This window comes from Panulirus ornatus, chromosome 9 (genome assembly GCF_036320965.1).
Source record: "Panulirus ornatus isolate Po-2019 chromosome 9, ASM3632096v1, whole genome shotgun sequence".
NCBI lineage: Eukaryota > Metazoa > Arthropoda > Malacostraca > Decapoda > Palinuridae > Panulirus > Panulirus ornatus.
Window position 1 is genome coordinate 28,198,608 of NC_092232.1, and position 17,920 is coordinate 28,216,527.

Below are 17,920 nucleotides of genomic sequence, written 5' to 3' on the forward strand. Positions count from 1 at the left end.
TGTGTGTGTGTGTGTGTGTGTGTGTGTGTGTGTGTGTGTACCCACAGTACTCAGTTGTAACATATCTTCCTCAGATGGCCAACATGGCCGCCACCATCTGCTGGTTTATGCCGCGATTCCTGTGGTTCTTGCAGGCATCAGATACATCCTTGTGTCTGGAGCTTCCAGCAATCCGTTATTTCTGGCTGGTGTCTGATAGATTCCTTCTGGAAATCCAATATTCCTGCTGAAAGTCAGTATTTCGCTCGGGATTTTTTCGTATCATTTTCGAATGCGACACATCATTGTGGAATGCGACACCTTATTCTGGAATGCGACACATCATTGTGGAATGCGACACATCATTGTGGAATGCGACACATCATTGTGGAATGCGACACATCATTCTGGAATGCGACACATCATTGTGGAATGCGACACATCATTCTGGAATGCGACACATCATTCTGGAATGCGACACATCATTCTGGAATGCGACACCTCATTCTGGAATGCGACACCTCATTCTGGAATGCGACACCTCATTCCGGAATGCGACACATCATTGTGGAATGCGACACATCATTCTGGAATGCGACACCTCATTCCGGAATGCGACACATCATTCCGGAATGCGACACATCATTCTGGAATGCGACACCTCATTCTGGAATGCGACACCTCATTCTGGAATGCGACACCTCATTCTGGAATGCGACACCTCATTCCGGAATGCGACACATCATTGTGGAATGCGACACATCATTCTGGAATGCGACACCTCATTCCGGAATGCGACACATCATTCCGGAATGCGACACATCATTCTGGAATGCGACACATCATTCTGGAATGCGACACCTCATTCTGGAATGCGACACCTCATTCTGGAATGCGACACCTCATTCCGGAATGCGACACATCATTCTGGAATGCGACACATCATTCTGGAATGCGACACCTCATTCCGGAATGCGACACCTCATTCTGGAATGCGACACATCATTCTGGAATGCGACACCTCATTCCGGAATGCGACACATCATTCCGGAATGCGACACATCATTCCGGAATGCGACACATCATTCTGGAATGCGACACATCATTCTGGAATGCGACACCTTATTCTGGAATGCGACACATCATTCTGGAATGCGACACATCATTCTGGAATACGACACATCATTCTGGAATGCGACACCTCATTCTGGAATGAGACTTATCACCCTGGAATTCGACTTGTGGTCCCGATGTTCGACTTGTCATCCCGGAATTCGACTTGTGACGCCGGAAATCTGTTGTATTTTTTTCTTCATTATTTTTCTCCCCAGAATTTGGCATTTCTCTGTTGAAGAATACATCTTCATTCTCAAGGCGCCTCTGCTCCCGGGTTTATATCCTCTTTTCCAGGAATTAGATACTTTTCCCCACTAAGGCGTTGTGTCCTGGAATGATATAGCTTGTAATGGAATGCGTTCGTTAGCCTGACATTAGATAATTCATTCTGGAGTTAAATACTTCGTCCTGGATTCATATAGTTTCTCTTAATCATTTAGTTCCTCCTGGAATAGTAGGATGCGTCCTGGAATCAAACATTTATTCCTGGAATCGTATGATTCTTCCTGGAATCATAAAATTCGTCTTGAAATAGTGAAATCTGTCCTGAAGTCATACGATTCGTCCTGGAATCATATATATCGTTCTAGAGTCATATAATTCGTCCTGGAATCATATATATCGTTCTGGAGTCATATAATTCCTCCTGGAATCATATATATCGTTCTGGAGTCATATAATTCGTCCTGGAATCATATATATCGTTCTAGAGTCATATAATTCGTCCTGGAATCATATATATCGTTCTGGAGTCATATAATTCGTCCTGGAATCATATATATCGTTCTGGAGTCATATAATTCCTCCTGGAATCATATATATCGTCTGGAGTCATATAATTCGTCCTGGAATCGTATGATTCTTCCTGGAATCATATAATTCGTCCTGAAATATTGAAATCTGTCCTGAAGTCATATGATTCGTCCTGGAATCATATATATCGTTCTGGAGTCATATAATTCGTCCTGGAATCATATATATCGTTCTGGAGTCATATAATTCGTCCTGGAATCATATATATCGTTCTGGAGTCATATAATTCCTCCTGGAATCATATATATCGTTCTGGAGTCATAGAATTCGTCCTGGAATCGTATAGTTAGTCCAGGAATCGAGCCCATCGTCCTGGAATCGTGCATATCGTCCCTGGAAGCCAGAGTAACATCGGAAGGTCGTAACAGGTCTCGTAAATCAGGTCTGAGAGAAATTCAGTAAGGGTAAGGGGCAGTTTAGCTTTCAGTTATCTTTCAACTTTCAAATATCTTCGTTTTATCTCTTCCAGTGGGCGGCGCTGAAGGAGAGAGAGATTTTTCGATTTCTTTCGTATTTAGAGACAAAATATAATGTTGATGGAGAGTGTGAATGTTGAGATCAATACAGCGGGTCATCTGCCGGCTGCTGATAAAGCATTTATCATCGTTATTTTGCCGACGGTCGCGGGAGTGCCGCATGCGTCGCTTGTAACGCCTGGGGGGGGGGGGGGGGGGAAAGTTGAGTGGGTAGGGAGGTTCATCTCGCTGGTCTCACCTACAGATTACTGGGCTGGTGATGTTGATCCCCCGGCAGAGGGGAACTGACTCTTGGCAAACTGGTTATTAAGGCCGCTGTGTTTGAGGTGCGAGGCGCTGCTGAGGAATGGTGTGTGTGTGTGTGTGTGTGTGTGTGTGTGTGTGTGTGTGTGTGTGTGTGTGTGTGTGTGTAATTACTTATATGTACTCAACGGATAGGGATTAGAACGCTAAATAGCCTTAGAAGCTCCAGTGCTTGGCTTATAAGCCTAAATCCTATAATTCATTCCAATCTACGGGGAGGGAGTTTTACGCTCGTGGGGCACCATTTCTTGAGCATTGTCTGCTATCATACAACTTCTAAGATTTCTGTATGATGTCTGTGGCAATCATGTCCTCAGGCATTCTCTTCCATGCATCTGCCAATCTTATACTATATAAGTACGTCATTACGTCTTACTGGACAAGAGTCTTGCTTGATAGCGTGTTCTGTCCTTAGATTTCTCGAAGACCTGTTCATTGTCTGCGTCATGGGTCCGTTATGAAATACTGGAAGGTTGTGATCAGGTCACCCCTGACTCGACTCTATTTCAAGATGGGTAAATTTAATCCCTCTGTCCTTTCCCTCTAACTCAGCTCTCATAATTCCGGTACCATTTTTGTTATCACCTTTATACCTTCTGTATTAGCTCTTTGTATATCTTTGGATGCTGTGATCAAATTGGAGAAGTTGATTCTAGTTTTAGCCTTATGTAAGAAATGAACAACTTGGGAAGTATTTCCCACTTCATATAAATGAAAGTTATTCATGTATTTGCCTGCAGAAATTTGACGACAGGTTAGGGACGATGTTGACTCCAAGTTCTGCAACATATTTCCTGCTTCCTTATAATCATATCGAGACCATTTTCCACCGTGTCCTCATTAGTTTCCATATGATGGGGTTCAGTTTCAACCATTTACCTCAGCAACTTTGAAGTGTGTTGAGTCATCTTGTAAGTTGATACAATCCTCCTTTTTTTTTCACCTCCCTCATGACTTCTGCATCATCTGCAAACATATTCAGGGAGGAGTCCATACCTTTAGCAAGTCAGAGAAGGTTTCTCCGATATTTCCTGTGTTCCCTCCCACTGAGGTGATCTTCCATTCATAGGAGTTTCCTCCTTATTCCCGCCTGGGAATTCCGCTTCTTAACAGCTTCCCATACTATGAGATGCTTTGTAGCAGTCCAGATACAAGCAATCTAACAAGCCTTCCCTCTCGTCTGAGACAGAGCTCTCTCTCTCTCTCTCTCTCTCTCTCTCTCTCTCTCTCTCTCTCTCTCTCTCTCTCTCTCTCTCTCTCTCTCTCTCTCTCTCTCTCTCTCTCGTATGTGTAATCAACCATTAGTGTGGTAGTTAAAGCCCATGGTCAGGCCTCACGTTGTCCCCAGGTGTGTGTGTGTGTGTGTGTGTGTGGTGAACGCGTCGCGTGACCCGCAGAGATCAACTCAATGTCTTGCATGTACACAGTTAGCTGGCCACCCGTCCTCACCGCCCACGGTGGGGGGGCCTGGCTGGCAGGCTGGTGCAGGGTCTTTGTGTGCCCCTCGTACCGCTGGTCGTGTGTGCCTGTCTCTGGTAATGGCTCCTTGTCACAGACACATCTCGTGTGCATCACGAAGATTACACACATACACGGGGCGTCTGCTGGCTGGCTGGCGGGGGTTCAGAGGTGACAAAGTTCAACACAACTCTGGCAATAAATCGGGCGACTTTTGTTAGTTCTGACAAGTAAATTTTGTAAGCGTTGTGAATTGATGTAAAAACATTTACTTACGGGTGTATACTGGTTGAATTAAGCAGGAAAAATATTCTGTATTTCTTAATGTTTTATGGTATTTTGAAGAAAGCATTTTTTTGTTTTTATGTTTTCGGTATACAGTGCAGGGGGAAGGGAATAGTCCCGCCCCTGCCGACGCCCTGACGTCAGTCACCAGGGCCCAGCAGTCAACCTTGTGGTTCGTTATTGGATGCTCGGGTGGTCCGCAGGCAGAGAGGAGTGGGTCTTTGTTACCTTGTATACATATTACAATGGGAGTCGGTCTGAAGCTCTCCAAGTCCTCCAGCCAGTCGCTTCTTATGACAAGCCTTTGTAAGATGTGTTATTTACTCTAACTTTCTCTTCTCCTTGGAAGGATGCGTTGATACATCCCAGGGTCCCTGAGAAGGGCGACCGTTCTGAACCCTATTGCTTTGACATCTACCATTTCCAGTCTTTGAATCCTTCCTCAACTCCCATATCCTTAAACACCTCCAGAATCAGTCTTTTATCTGATCACCAGTATGGCTTTCGTAAGGCGAGATCCACTGGTGATATTCTTTCTTATCTTGCTAATGTCTTGGTCATCATCCCTGAAAGATTTTAGGGAATCATGTTTAGTTGCGTTTTACATATCTAAGGCATTTGACGGAGTGTGGCATCGGGGTCTCGTCTCTAATCTTCCCTCTTTTGGCTTCCCTCCCTCACTTTGCTCCTTCATATCTAGCTTCCTCTCTGGCCAGTCTATCTCTGTGGTTGTTGATGGATCAGCCTTCTCCCTTCTCTCCATCAACAGCGGTGTCACTCAAAGTGTCACTCAAGGTTCTGTCCTATCTCCTACGCATTTCTTTTCAACGATATCTCCTCGCAAATAATCAAATGCACTCATACGCTGACGACTCTGTACTACATTCATCCATATCCTTCAATTCTGCTCCCTCTTCTCTCACTCGATCTGCATCTCGTCTCGCCACAGCTTCCTGGGTAAACTCAGACTTGGACAGGATATCTCAGTGGGGTACACAAAATCTTGTTAAGTTTATTGCCCCCAAGACCCAGTTTCTACTCATCTCTCAATCGAAAACTCCTCAAGTCTCGTCTCTCCTTAGACGGTTCTGTAATTCCATCTCTTGACTCTATTAAAGATACTTTGTATTACTGTAACATCCTCTCTTTTTTGGAAACCCCACATTACAGGAATAGCTAAGTCTGCCTTTAAGAAGCTTTGTGTCCTGTTAAGATATCGAAACCTCTTCGGAACAGTTGCTCCGTTTATACGAGGATTTGATCCGTCCTTGTATGAAGTACTGCTCTCACATCTGGGGTGGTTCTGGCTCTGCATCCTTACTTGACAGAGTTGAAAGGTGTTCGAATTTTGAATTATCCCTGGCTAACTTCCAGATTTGTCCACCTTGCCCTACGCCGCAATGTTGGCTCACTTTCCCTCTTTTATAGGCATTATTTTGGTTTTTGCTTCCGAGAGCTGGCTGCTTGTGTGCCCTCACCACTAGCTAGACCACGCAATACTCGGCAAGCTGCTGCGTCACATGATTATTGTGTGGCCATCAGCAACTCAAGGATGGGCCGCTTTGATGCCTGCTTCTTTCCCTACGCGTCTAAGCTTCGGAACTCTCCACCTTCTCATGTCTATCCCAGTAACTATGGGTTGGCCTATTTTAAAAGACAGGTTTTTCACATCGACCAAAATTCGTAAATACTTTCCCTTGCCTCTTCTTTTTTTAGTTTCATAACCCTCTCTATATTTCAAGTAAGTCGCGGTCTTGATGTGGACCTTTGTCCCTGACTGGAACATTCAATGTAAGAAAAAGAAAAGAAAAGAATAGTCACCGTCATGGCACGGCTTCACTTTGCCTCGGTCAAACGCCACCTCTGTTGGAAAAATTAGTGAGAGAAAAAGAAAGAAATTGATTATGCCTTCTTAGATGTTTTTAGGTCTGATTCTTCAAGGTAGAAATGTTATAGGAAGAAGACTCGTAAGGGCGAAGAGGATTTCACAGCTTAACTGTTCGAAGGGAGGAATTATCCTACCGGTCAATCCTCGAGTGACCGGTCTCGACATAGATATTGTAGGAAGCAGCAGCCGGACGCGTACCACGGGTTCACCTCCTGGTGTCGGGGACACATGCAGACAGCACACAGGAACAGTGGGTATGATACTGACCGTAGGAATGAGAGAGCAGCAACATGGCGGCGTAGGGAACGGGGAAGGTTGAAGTGAGGTGATGCCGGGAGAGTTAATGAGATGGAAGGCTCTTGATTCCTCTCTGGTTAACAGAGAGGTGGTGGGAGGATGAGCCACCCCAGATGTGTGAGCAGAACTCTTACACAAGGGCGAATACAACTCTTGTTGATCCCAATTAGGCGGTCAGAAAAATAATGGTAATTACGACACCTGTACAACACCTTCAGCTTTTAGGAAGTAGATTTTGTAATGTTGATTATGTGGGGTCTTCAAGACAGAGGTGAGGTTATGGGTATGCCCGACGTGTTCATATTAAAGCAGGGTTGAATTGTGGTATTTTGAAATTGATCAAAGGAAAACGAATGACCCTTAGGTCATTAGGTAACTGCGTTTTTTAGCTCTTGAATTTAACCAAGTTACTGCTTCCCTCAGTGCAGGTCCTGCTGAGAGAGGAACACGTTGGCTGATGGGTTGAGAGAGAGAGAGAGAGAGAGAGAGAGAGAGAGAGAGAGAGAGAGAGAGAGAGAGAGAGAGAGAGGTCTCTCCATCAACGGCTGCTGCCACGGAATGGCCAGAGAAGAAACTGTGCATTATAGAACACGGAGAAGCAGGGAGACACAGGAGGGGAGTTCTGGTAGCAAAGACATATATACGCCACCCCTTGTTGAATACTGTGCAGCCATCGAACGCTACGACGAATATTTCGCCATAATTTCTGAGAGAAGAGGACCAGAGGGGAGTTACATAGTAAGGGAATGGAATCCTAAGTGTTAAAGGAAGTGCAAGTTAGGGAGAGTGGAATCAGTGGGGCGATATTTGGATGGGTTAGAGTGCTTTCCTTGATGGGTGGGGTGCACCAAGGCGCATTCCCAGGAGGAAGGAAAAGTGTGGGTCAGCTAGGCGAGTACTGATCACAGGTGGCTTCTTAAGACTTGCACTCCTGTAGGACTCGAGGAAGTTTGCCATCCGGGCCAGACAACGCCTTCTCTACCAGGAGCTTCCCACCTACAGGGTACGTGGAAGACCCGGCGAGTGGAGGATATGGGAGATTATATAGGGTCAGTGGACGGTGGTGAGGGGCGGAGGATCAGATGTAGAATCATCCAGAGTTGATTTAAAGGGAAATAAGGTACCCAAAAAGAGCGGCTTTCTTAGTAGGAGAGTCATCGATAGATTGACCAGGTCGGGAGGGAGGTGGGAAGGGAGTTTTTGGTTGAGGACCAGAAAGATTCGACATTAGAAGTAAAGTCAGCATCCTCTCTCTTTATGAAGTTGTGCTTGACTTTACGAGGAGCAGTTTCACGGTGATCCTGAGCAGATGTGAGATTGGAGTGGGTGTCAAGGGAAGGGTAGAGTTTTATGGTTGAATTGTAATTGTTTCTCATTTCGAGAGATCTCGTTAGTTATTTCGTAAGCGTTGCGCCAGCGGGTGTCAAAAGTACCCTGAGTTTTATGATTATAAAGTTGTGTGTAATTACTGAGGTTTTGTCTAGTGTATCAGAGCGCGGTAGAGCCAGTGGTAGATGGTTGTAGATTTTATGCAAATGGTATGTTGATGATTGTAATTAAGGCATCTGTTGTCGTGAGGCCATGGCATCGGTACCTGTATCTGGCAGGTCCAAGGTGTCTGCATGATCCGTGATGACGACTGGACGACCCTTGAACACGACGTTACGACCCTTGATGACGACTGTACGACCCTTGAGCACGACGTTACGACCCGAGATGACAACTGTTCGACCCTTGAGCACGACGTTACGACCCTTGATGACGACTCTACGATCCTTGAGCACGGCTATATTACCCTTGAGTATGAAGGCTTGGTTTGGTCTTCGACGTGACGCTTGCACCACAGTGGTCAGGATTGTACACACGTTGAACTGGTCGTCCGACCATGTGAGGCGTTACCACGCGACCTCCATCAGGAAAATCTGAATTCTGCGTTTAGAATCCACCAGACGTGATGGATGTCTGTCCTACGGTAACAGTCGAGAGGGATGGTTGGCGGTCAACTGTCTAGAATTACTCGTTTACTCTGATGTGATCAAGAACTGTCTGGAACTCTGAGCTTGTGCCCTGTGGTACACTGGTGAGAGCGAGGGGAGGTAGGTGGTGGAGAGGGAGGCAGGGTGGGTCAGGGAGGGAGAGAGGGTGTGTTAGGGAGAGCGAGGGGGTGGGTGAGGGGGATGGTAGGGCGAGGGTGGGCGAAACCGAGAGAGTATGACAGAGCCAGGAAGATAGCAACGACGTAGATGACACAGACACTACCACACACCTCGACAGCAGTACAAACATGAAGCGTCCTTGGTTACCACGGAGCCTCAGAGCACCAGCCATCCATCCATGGAGACAGTGAAGGAAGCTGAGTTTGGCTGCGTACATGTCCGTCCCACACACACACACACACACACACACACACACACACACACACACACACACGACTGCTGAATCGTGGAGGTGCACACACTGCACGAGACGTGCGCCATACAACCGTGTGCACAAACTAACTCCATTACAAAACTTACCTTCGACTGTCCAGCCGCTTCCTCCTTCTTCTTGAACTACCCCATAAAGGAAAACGAAGGTGATCGAGGGAGAATGTGGTTCAGGGAGAGGGTGAGGGTGATTAAGGGAGAGCGGGGTGTTGTTGACGGACAGTCAGGGTAGTTAAGGGAGAGTTGGAATAGTTGAGAGAGTGGTTGCAGGAGAGTTAGAGTGGTGGAGAGAGAGTTAGAGTAGTTATGTGAGGGTTAGGGTGATTAAGGGAGAGTTAGAACGACTGATACAGGAGCTTTTGTGTAAGATTAGAGAGGAGAGTTAGGACGATTGAGGGAAAAGCCTGTGTGCACGACGAGAGAGAGAGAGAGAGAGAGAGAGAGAGAGAGAGAGAGAGAGAGAGAGAGAGAGAGAGAGAGAGAGAGAGAGAGAGAGAGAGAGTATACATGTCGGGTAACGAGCTCAATAAATCGTACAAGAGCCCACCATGAGCGGGGCACCGTGCGTCGTCTGCCACACAACGCACGAGCGAAGATCGTACTGAGGAATCTGCTGTTCTTCTATTAATCCCGCGCGATGGTCAGACACACGCAGGCAGAGTGGCATGAATTTGATGATGTCATGATATGTGACACAAGGCGGCAGTGTGGTGGTGGCGGGGCCTGCCTGCGGGTGTGGGGGAAGGAGGGTGTTTTGAATGAGGGGGTCAGGGGTCCTGGTGGGAGGGGGAAGGGTAATATCGGGCGGGATGGCGGGTACGAGAGTTCAGCACGACACACACACACACACACACACACACACACACACACACACACACACTCACTGACTAACTGTCGAAATCATGTATAAATGCCTCGTTATCTCCAGTAATATTTCTCTCTCTCTCTCTCTCTCTCTCTCTCTCTCTCTCTCTCTCTCTCTCTCTCTCTCTCTCAGTTAGACACCAGTTGTTGTTGTTACTCTAACATAAGAACGAGTCACTTGGTAGAGGATCAGTATTAGGTTTGACAAAGGCGAGGTTGCATTATAATCACATGAGGTTGACCTCGACGCAGATATTTACTTCAGTCAGTCAGTCGGTCAGTCAGCCGTGTGGAAAGACAATGTTACAATACCTTTGAGATAGTTTGGCTTCCGTGAATAATTCGTGTGTTGCACGTCCAATGCCTAATGACCCCGGTAAGTCGATAGGTCGTTAACCCCCCTCTGGTCACGACGGCGTGACCTTTCTTGACCCTTAGGGTCACGTTACAGGTCAGGCCGGTTACCCAGGAGTCGGATCGTCGCCCTCAAGGGATGGAAATAATTCGCATATGATTAAGTATACCCCCAGACCTAGGTATGTGAGTATGCTGGTGGGTATAATAGTTCTTATCCGGTAAGGTCATGTTGCCTGAATACTGGGCCGGATTTAGACTTGTAGGGGCTCTGGGGCGAACACTTTTAGCCATCCTATCTATCTGTCTATCTATCTATCTATCTATCTATCTATCTATCTATCTATCTATCTATATATATATATATATATATATATATATATATATATATATATAGATAGATAGATAGTCGAATACTCTTCATCTCACGTTGGTGAGCAACGGGGTCTAGACAGGTCATTCCCATCAGGCTCACACAACCAGCACATAGCATTTTACCGAACCTTAATGTACAACATGGAAGTGTATGAATACGAACAGAGTGCAGTGTTGCCAGTCTGACATTAGTGCCATACCGGGTGTCATCAACCAAACCATTCTGGATATAATGATGTTAAAATGTAGACTCTTGTATACACATCATCCTCGCTCCTCACGGCTGACGATGGCCAGCCAGTAGCCAACCTCGTTACAAGTCATATACGACTAAAGTGGAGCTCCTTCGTAGGATCTTATTCTTTTTGGTGGACATATCTACTGGAGCCCCTGGGCTGACGCCAATCCCCTTCCCCCACTTGAAACCTTAACACGTACAGTACGTTAGGTATTCAGGGTACAAAAATTGGCCAAACTTCTCGGCCTGTGTCTCTGTATCTATGAGATGCCATGTGGTCTTTTGGAACAGAGACCATTAACCTAACCTGGTGTGTAGCCTGGTCTGTACACCGTGTGTGTGTGTGTGTGTGTGTGTGAGTGGGATCAATTAGGGCGACGCGTCCGGTGACCCAGAATGTTCCCGCCGCCAGCCAGATTCCTTTTTGTTCTCTGCACTCTCCCTCCTGCATGGCCCACACCCCCGGATGCTCTCGCGTGTCTCCCGATGGTAGATGTTATACCTCCTCTCCTTCTTACTACACCCTCATGTTCCTCGTTCCAGTGAGACCAACGGTTGTTCATTGAGAGGCTTATCAGGAGTTACCGGGAGCTGACCTGAACACCCCCTTCTAACCTAACCTAACCTAACCTAACCTAACCTAACCTAACCTAAACTAACCTAACCTAACCTGACCTACCCTAACCTAACCTAACCTAACCTAACCTAACCTAACCTAACCTGACCTGACCTACCCTAACCTAACCTAACCTACCCTAACCTAACCTGACTTACCTTAACCTAACCTAACCTAACCTACCCTAACTTAACCTAACCTGACCTAACCTAACCTGACCTAATCTAATCTAACCTGACCTAATCTAATCTAATCTACCCTAATCTAACCTAACCTGACCTACCCTAACCTAACCTAACCTAACCTGACCTGACCTGACCTGACCTGACCTAACCTAACCTAACCTAACCTAACCTAACCTGACCTACCCTAACCTAACCTGACCTACCCTAACCTAACCTAACCTACCCTAACTTAACCTAACCTGACCTAATCTAATCTAACCTGACCTAACCTAACCGAACCTAACCTAACCTAACCTAACCTAACCTAATCTAACCTAACCTGACCTACCCTAGCCTAACCTAACCTAACCTAACCTGACCTACCCTAGCCTAACCTAACCTAACCTAACCTAACCTAACCTAACCTAACCTGACCTACCCTAACCTAACCTAACCTAACCTAACCTGACCTGACCTACCCTAACCTAACCTAACCTACCCTAACCTAACCTGACTTACCTTAACCTAACCTAACATAACCTACCCTAACTTAACCTAACCTGACCTAACCTAACCTGACCTAATCTAATCTAACCTGACCTAATCTAATCTAATCTACCCTAATCTAACCTAACCTGACCTACCCTAACCTAACCTAACCTGACCTGACCTGACCTGACCTAACCTAACCTAACCTAACCTAACCTAACCTGACCTACCCTAACCTAACCTGACCTACCCTAACCTAACCTAACCTACCCTAACTTAACCTAACCTGACCTAATCTAATCTAACCTGACCTAACCTAACCGAACCTAACCTAACCTAACCTAACCTAACCTAATCTAACCTAACCTGACCTACCCTAGCCTAACCTAACCTAACCTAACCTAACCTGACCTACCCTAGCCTAACCTAACCTAACCTAACCTAACCTAACCTGACCTGACCTGACCTGACCTGACATAACCTAACCTAAACTAACCTAACCTGACCTGACCTGACCTGACCTGACATAACCTAACCTAAACTAACCTAACCTAACCTAACCTGACCTGACCTGACCTACCTTAACCTAACCTAACCTACCCTAACCTAACCTGACTTACCTTACCTAACCTAACCTAACCTACCTTAACCTAACACCTAACCTACACCTTAACCTACCTAACCTAACAACTAACCTAACTAACCTAACCTGAACCTAACCTAACCTAACCTAACCTACTCTACCTAACCTACCTACCTAACCTAACCTAACCTAACCTAACACCTGACCTAACCTAACCTACCTAACCTAACCTTAACCTACCCTAACCTAACCTAACCTAACTACCTAACCTAACCTAACCTAACCTAACCTAACCTAACCTAACCTAACCTAACCTAACCTAATCTAACTACCTGACCTAACCTAACCTAACCTAACCTAACCTAACCTAACTACCTAACCTAACCTAACCTAACTACTAACCTATACCTGACCTAATCACCTAACCTAACCTAACCTAACCTAACCTGAACTACCTACCCTACTAACCTAACCTAACCTAACCTGACCTGACCTGACTACCTGACCTAACTAACCTAACCTAACTAACCTAACCTACCTAACCTGACCTGACTACCCTAACTCTAACCTCCTACCTAACCTAATCTACCTAACCTAACCTAACCTAACCTGACCTACCCTAACTTAACCTAATCTAATCTAACCTGACCTAATCTAATCTAATCTAATCTAACCTAACCTAACCTAACCTAACCTAACCTAACCTGACCTGACCTGACCTACCCTAACCTAACCTAACCTAACCTAACCTAACCTAACCTACCCCACCCTAACCTAACCTAACCTAACCTGACCTACCCTAATCTAATCTAATCTAATCTAGTCTAACCTAACCTAACCTAACCTAACCTAACCTAACCTAATCTAATCTAACCTAACCTAACATACCCTAATCTAACCTAACCTGACCTAACCTAACCTAACCTGACCTAACCTGACCTGACCTACCCTAACCTAACCTAACCTAACCTAACCTAACCTAACCTGACCTAACCTAACCTAACCTAACCTAACCTAACCTAACCTAACCTGACCTGACCTACCCTAACCTAACCTAACCTAACCTAACCTAACCTAACCTGACCTACCCTAACCTAACCTAACCTAACCTAACCAGCAGTAAGCTGCCCTGACAGCATGACTCACCCTAAGCTGACCTAACAACATGCAGTGTTCCATAAATTTGTTTACGTGATTACAAGTTCATATATGATAGACAACTTTAATTTTAACCTATATATTTTGTTTTGGAAATGAAATGTATTTCCTGTTGGCTTTTGAGACGCTGGACACAAAAAAAGACAATGCAAAAGCTCGATTGGCTAAAATTCATATTCTTACGTTTTACGTGGATTGCACACTATGTTAGTGAGACAGGGTCCACTCACTGGCTTACTTGCATTAAACGCGACGCCTCATCGCCTGTCGTCTATATACAAGTTCTGGAGCATCCCACAGCGACCCAGTGTTGTTCCATCCTGACGGCGACCGTGCATGATGACAAGTTACGGCATGTGACCTCACTTGACCCGCATCTCAAAGAGCAATGAGCTTGGTGGTCCACCCCCGCGGATGTACCAATCAGCGTCGTGTCCTGTTCCCTAGGTGCCTAGAGGGACACATTCGCCTCCCAGACCGCCTTCTTGACCTGTCCTTCCTGCCTCTCTTATCCCAGGGCATTACCGTAGATCAAGTAACAACATGTACCTTGATCAAGTAACCGTCTGGCGGTTACTTGATCAAGACCGCTTAAAGTCTTGGCAATGTGGCTCGCGTCTGTTCACCCTTAGGGCGTCTCCTTCGTCAGTAGAGGTCCCCTGCGTGATTCGTGACGATTAATCTTTCTGGCAGTTTCCTTGTGGTGCCTCATCTCCGATGTCCACGTTCGTCAGGACTCGCATGGGACATCGTCCCTACCTGTCGCAGTTGTACCAACGGGACCAAGAACACGCCCGCGGCACTCCTGCCACTCCATCACAAACATACACTCGCCACTCACTCCAGGAACCGCGGCACGCGCCACATCCACCTCCTGCAGGAGCTCCACCCAGACTCAACAGCCACGCACTTACCCCGTGTCCCCCTGCTTCATCTCATGCGTCTACACCAGCATCGAGGGACTCCTGTCGAGACTGTCTACTGGTTTTCAACCTACCTCACTTGACCTCTCCTTCCCAACATGATTCCTGCACCTCCAGTAGCTCATTGCAATGTTGATGTGTCACTTGTCGTACCCTTCCATGAACCATAACATCTCATACCATAAGAAAACCCGTTTGAATTTCGTGTTACCCTCCAGCTGTAGTCCGCTAACATTGCTGAGCTCCATTTGTCCTGGTACCGTTTTTCTATCGTCGACATATCTTCATGGAAACGTTCGCTGTGCTCATGGTTCACTGCGACGCAGTGAAAGTGGAGAAAATGCATTTTTAATGACATATTCCAGTCCATTTTCTGAAAGCATGATGACAGGTTTACCACAAGTTCCTTGCAGTTATCAACCTTGAAATTCCCTAGAAGAGAGCTATCCACGCTGTCTTCTTGTCACCATTGAGGATGCGGTCCAACTGCTCGTCTCTGAAGAGCTCGCGGATCTGTGGACCGACGAGAACATCCTCCCTGATTTTCGCCACACTGAGCCTTGGGTATCTCCCTCCAAGGTACCTAAACGCTGGCCTATTGTTATCCATAGTCTGAACGAAGTTCTTCATGAGGACCAATGTGATGTGCAGAGGCGGTAGCCAGATCTTGCTGGATTCAACCAGGGGTAGGTGCTGTGCGGTGTTTGTTCCTGGCTCCAGCAACATTCGAGAAGCCTAGTTCCGCGTGATTGAATTGCACGTCTTTGCTCGACTATCCCATTCACACAGGAGACGGGAGGTACATCTTGTAGTCCTGCTGCAGTACAAGGCGAGATGGCAGCCGCCACAAAACTGCCATTGGTATTTCTTGTAGTTTGTGTAGTTCACAAGACGCTTTATGTTGTTATATGATTCCTCCTTCATAAGGACTGCTTAACCAACTGGAACTGACGGCAACACGTTGTCATCATGCAGCAGAACAGCTTTTTAGACAGCTTTGACGAGTCTATGAAGAGCCTCCACTCCTCAGGGTTTTGATTGATATTGAGGGCTGCCATCAGACCATCTACACCGTTGCAGACGACATGGTTGCTTTCCGTCTTAAAGAATGGAGCGAAATCTCTCTGGCGACCACAGAACACAGTCACATCTCCACAATTCTCGAGCCCAGCAATTCTGCCAAACTCTTGGTCAGTTCCAGATCACTGACGAGGTCGCACCATTCATTCTGCGTGATCCTGTGTGGTTCAGCAGACGTCACGTTCGTTGTGAAATCAGTATTTCGATTCTGATGGCTCACATGTTTCACAAATTTCGTCATCCTGTTCGTCCTCTGATTCCAGGGAAAATGAGTTAGGGGTTCGAGAACGGGAAATCTTTCTTTGTGGGTTATCGGGCGCATTGCAGAGGGTATACTCGGTTAGCTTACAAGTCCGCCTTTCCTTCTAGGAAATGCCATGCAAGACTGGAGATACCATGTTGAAGTAAACAGTCATTGACGTGATCTGTCGGCTCCCTACACACCGTTGGCACGACAGAAGCTACCAGTCGCCTTTTGCGATTCAACCAAAAGGGAAGGTTTGTTACACAAGCATTGCAGCATGTGTATTGGGCACAACTTATGGTCTGGTCTGTTAACCTTACAACCAAAATATAGATTATAGGCTCTCCTGATGATGAGGGTTATGGCACGCTCCTGTGATGCAAAGGTCACCTTCCCACAAGCATATGTTGTCTACATTGTTTACTAAGATACGAGGCATCTTTGTTGACGTTTGTCAAAGAAATCACTCGACAGTCAGTCTGGCGCGTGGCCCCTCGCAGCAGAATGACAGAAAAGCAACGTACAACACTGCAAGAAGCGGCAAATATTGTATTGTATTGGATTTGTGGAAATACATCAGCTTGTATTTTGATTACAGTATTTGAGCCAGCGCCAACTCGAATGCAGACTTAGGGAGGCGAAGCAACAGCTACGTAACAAGAGCACGACACGAATGAGAACGATGGGGTATGAAGAAAGACTTCAGGAAACAAGTACGACACGTGTGCACCGGGTGACTCCCCAGAAGAAAGCGACAAGAAGCAAGTAGAGTGATGCAGTACGTGGGTCCTGACTGCATCATCCACTTCCCACGTTCAGGGTTGCCAGATCGTGTCTCAGAGCCGCACAAAACGCCATAACCAATTCTAAGCGTCATGTTCGTGCTCAGCGCCACCCCCAAATTAGTAGAGATTAACAACTTTCAGTTTCGAAACATTTTGGCTGTTGATCAGTGTAATCAGTGAGAAATAATGACACTGATATTGACACTCGCGGTAGTAGGACTGAGGCTGTTCTATTCCCTGGGATACAGTCCAGCCAAAGTTGACTTAATTCGCAGTGTAACTATGCGCTGGTGGAGTACGGTAACGCGCGCGCGAGAATGTAAAACTCTCTCCACATATAATAGGAATTGGTTTTATATATATGAAGTAAGCTGAGACGACACGGGCAATTGAGTACCCTGATCAGAGTCATATATATATACCCAAGCCAAACCCAGGAAACCAGTTTACCGACCAATCCGTACGGGAAGATGAGCGGCTGGGTTGACTGTGGACTGACTGCCGCGACAAGGAATCGAACATATGCGCTCGATCCTTGAGGCCCGTTAATGCGTCACGGTAAGGCACACTGCGGATATATATATATATATATATATATATATATATATATATATATATATATATATATATATATATATTTTTTTTTTTTTTTTTTTTTTTTATACTTTGTCGCTGTCTCCCGCGTTTGCGAGGTAGCGCAAGGAAACAGACGAAAGAAATGGCCCAACCCCCCCAATACACATGTACATACACACGTCCACACACGCAAATATACATACCTACACAGCTTTCCATGGTTTACCCCAGACGCTTCACATGCCTTGATTCAATCCACTGACAGCACGTCAACCCCTGTATACCACATCGCTCCAATTCACTCTATTCCTTGCCCTCCTTTCACCCTCCTGCATGTTCAGGCCCCGATCACACAAAATCTTTTTCACTCCATCTTTCCACCTCCAATTTGGTCTCCCTCTTCTCCTCGTTCCCTCCACCTCCGACACAT

The 17,920-nt window shown here is 46.2% G+C and overlaps 1 protein-coding gene across 2 annotated transcripts in view; it reads left to right on the top strand.

The window, feature by feature from the left end:
• The window catches only part of LOC139750302 (kielin/chordin-like protein), a 436,266-nt gene that overhangs the window by 105,261 nt on the left and 313,085 nt on the right, over positions 1-17,920 (top strand). Inside the window, exon 1 of one of the 2 annotated variants that reach the window (XM_071664926.1) lies at positions 216-232. The exons of the other annotated variant lie outside the window; for it this stretch is intronic. The gene's annotated coding sequence lies outside the window, so the exon portion shown is untranslated. Of the gene's footprint in view, positions 1-215; positions 233-17,920 lie in introns of those variants that run through there. 2 annotated transcript variants of the gene reach the window in all.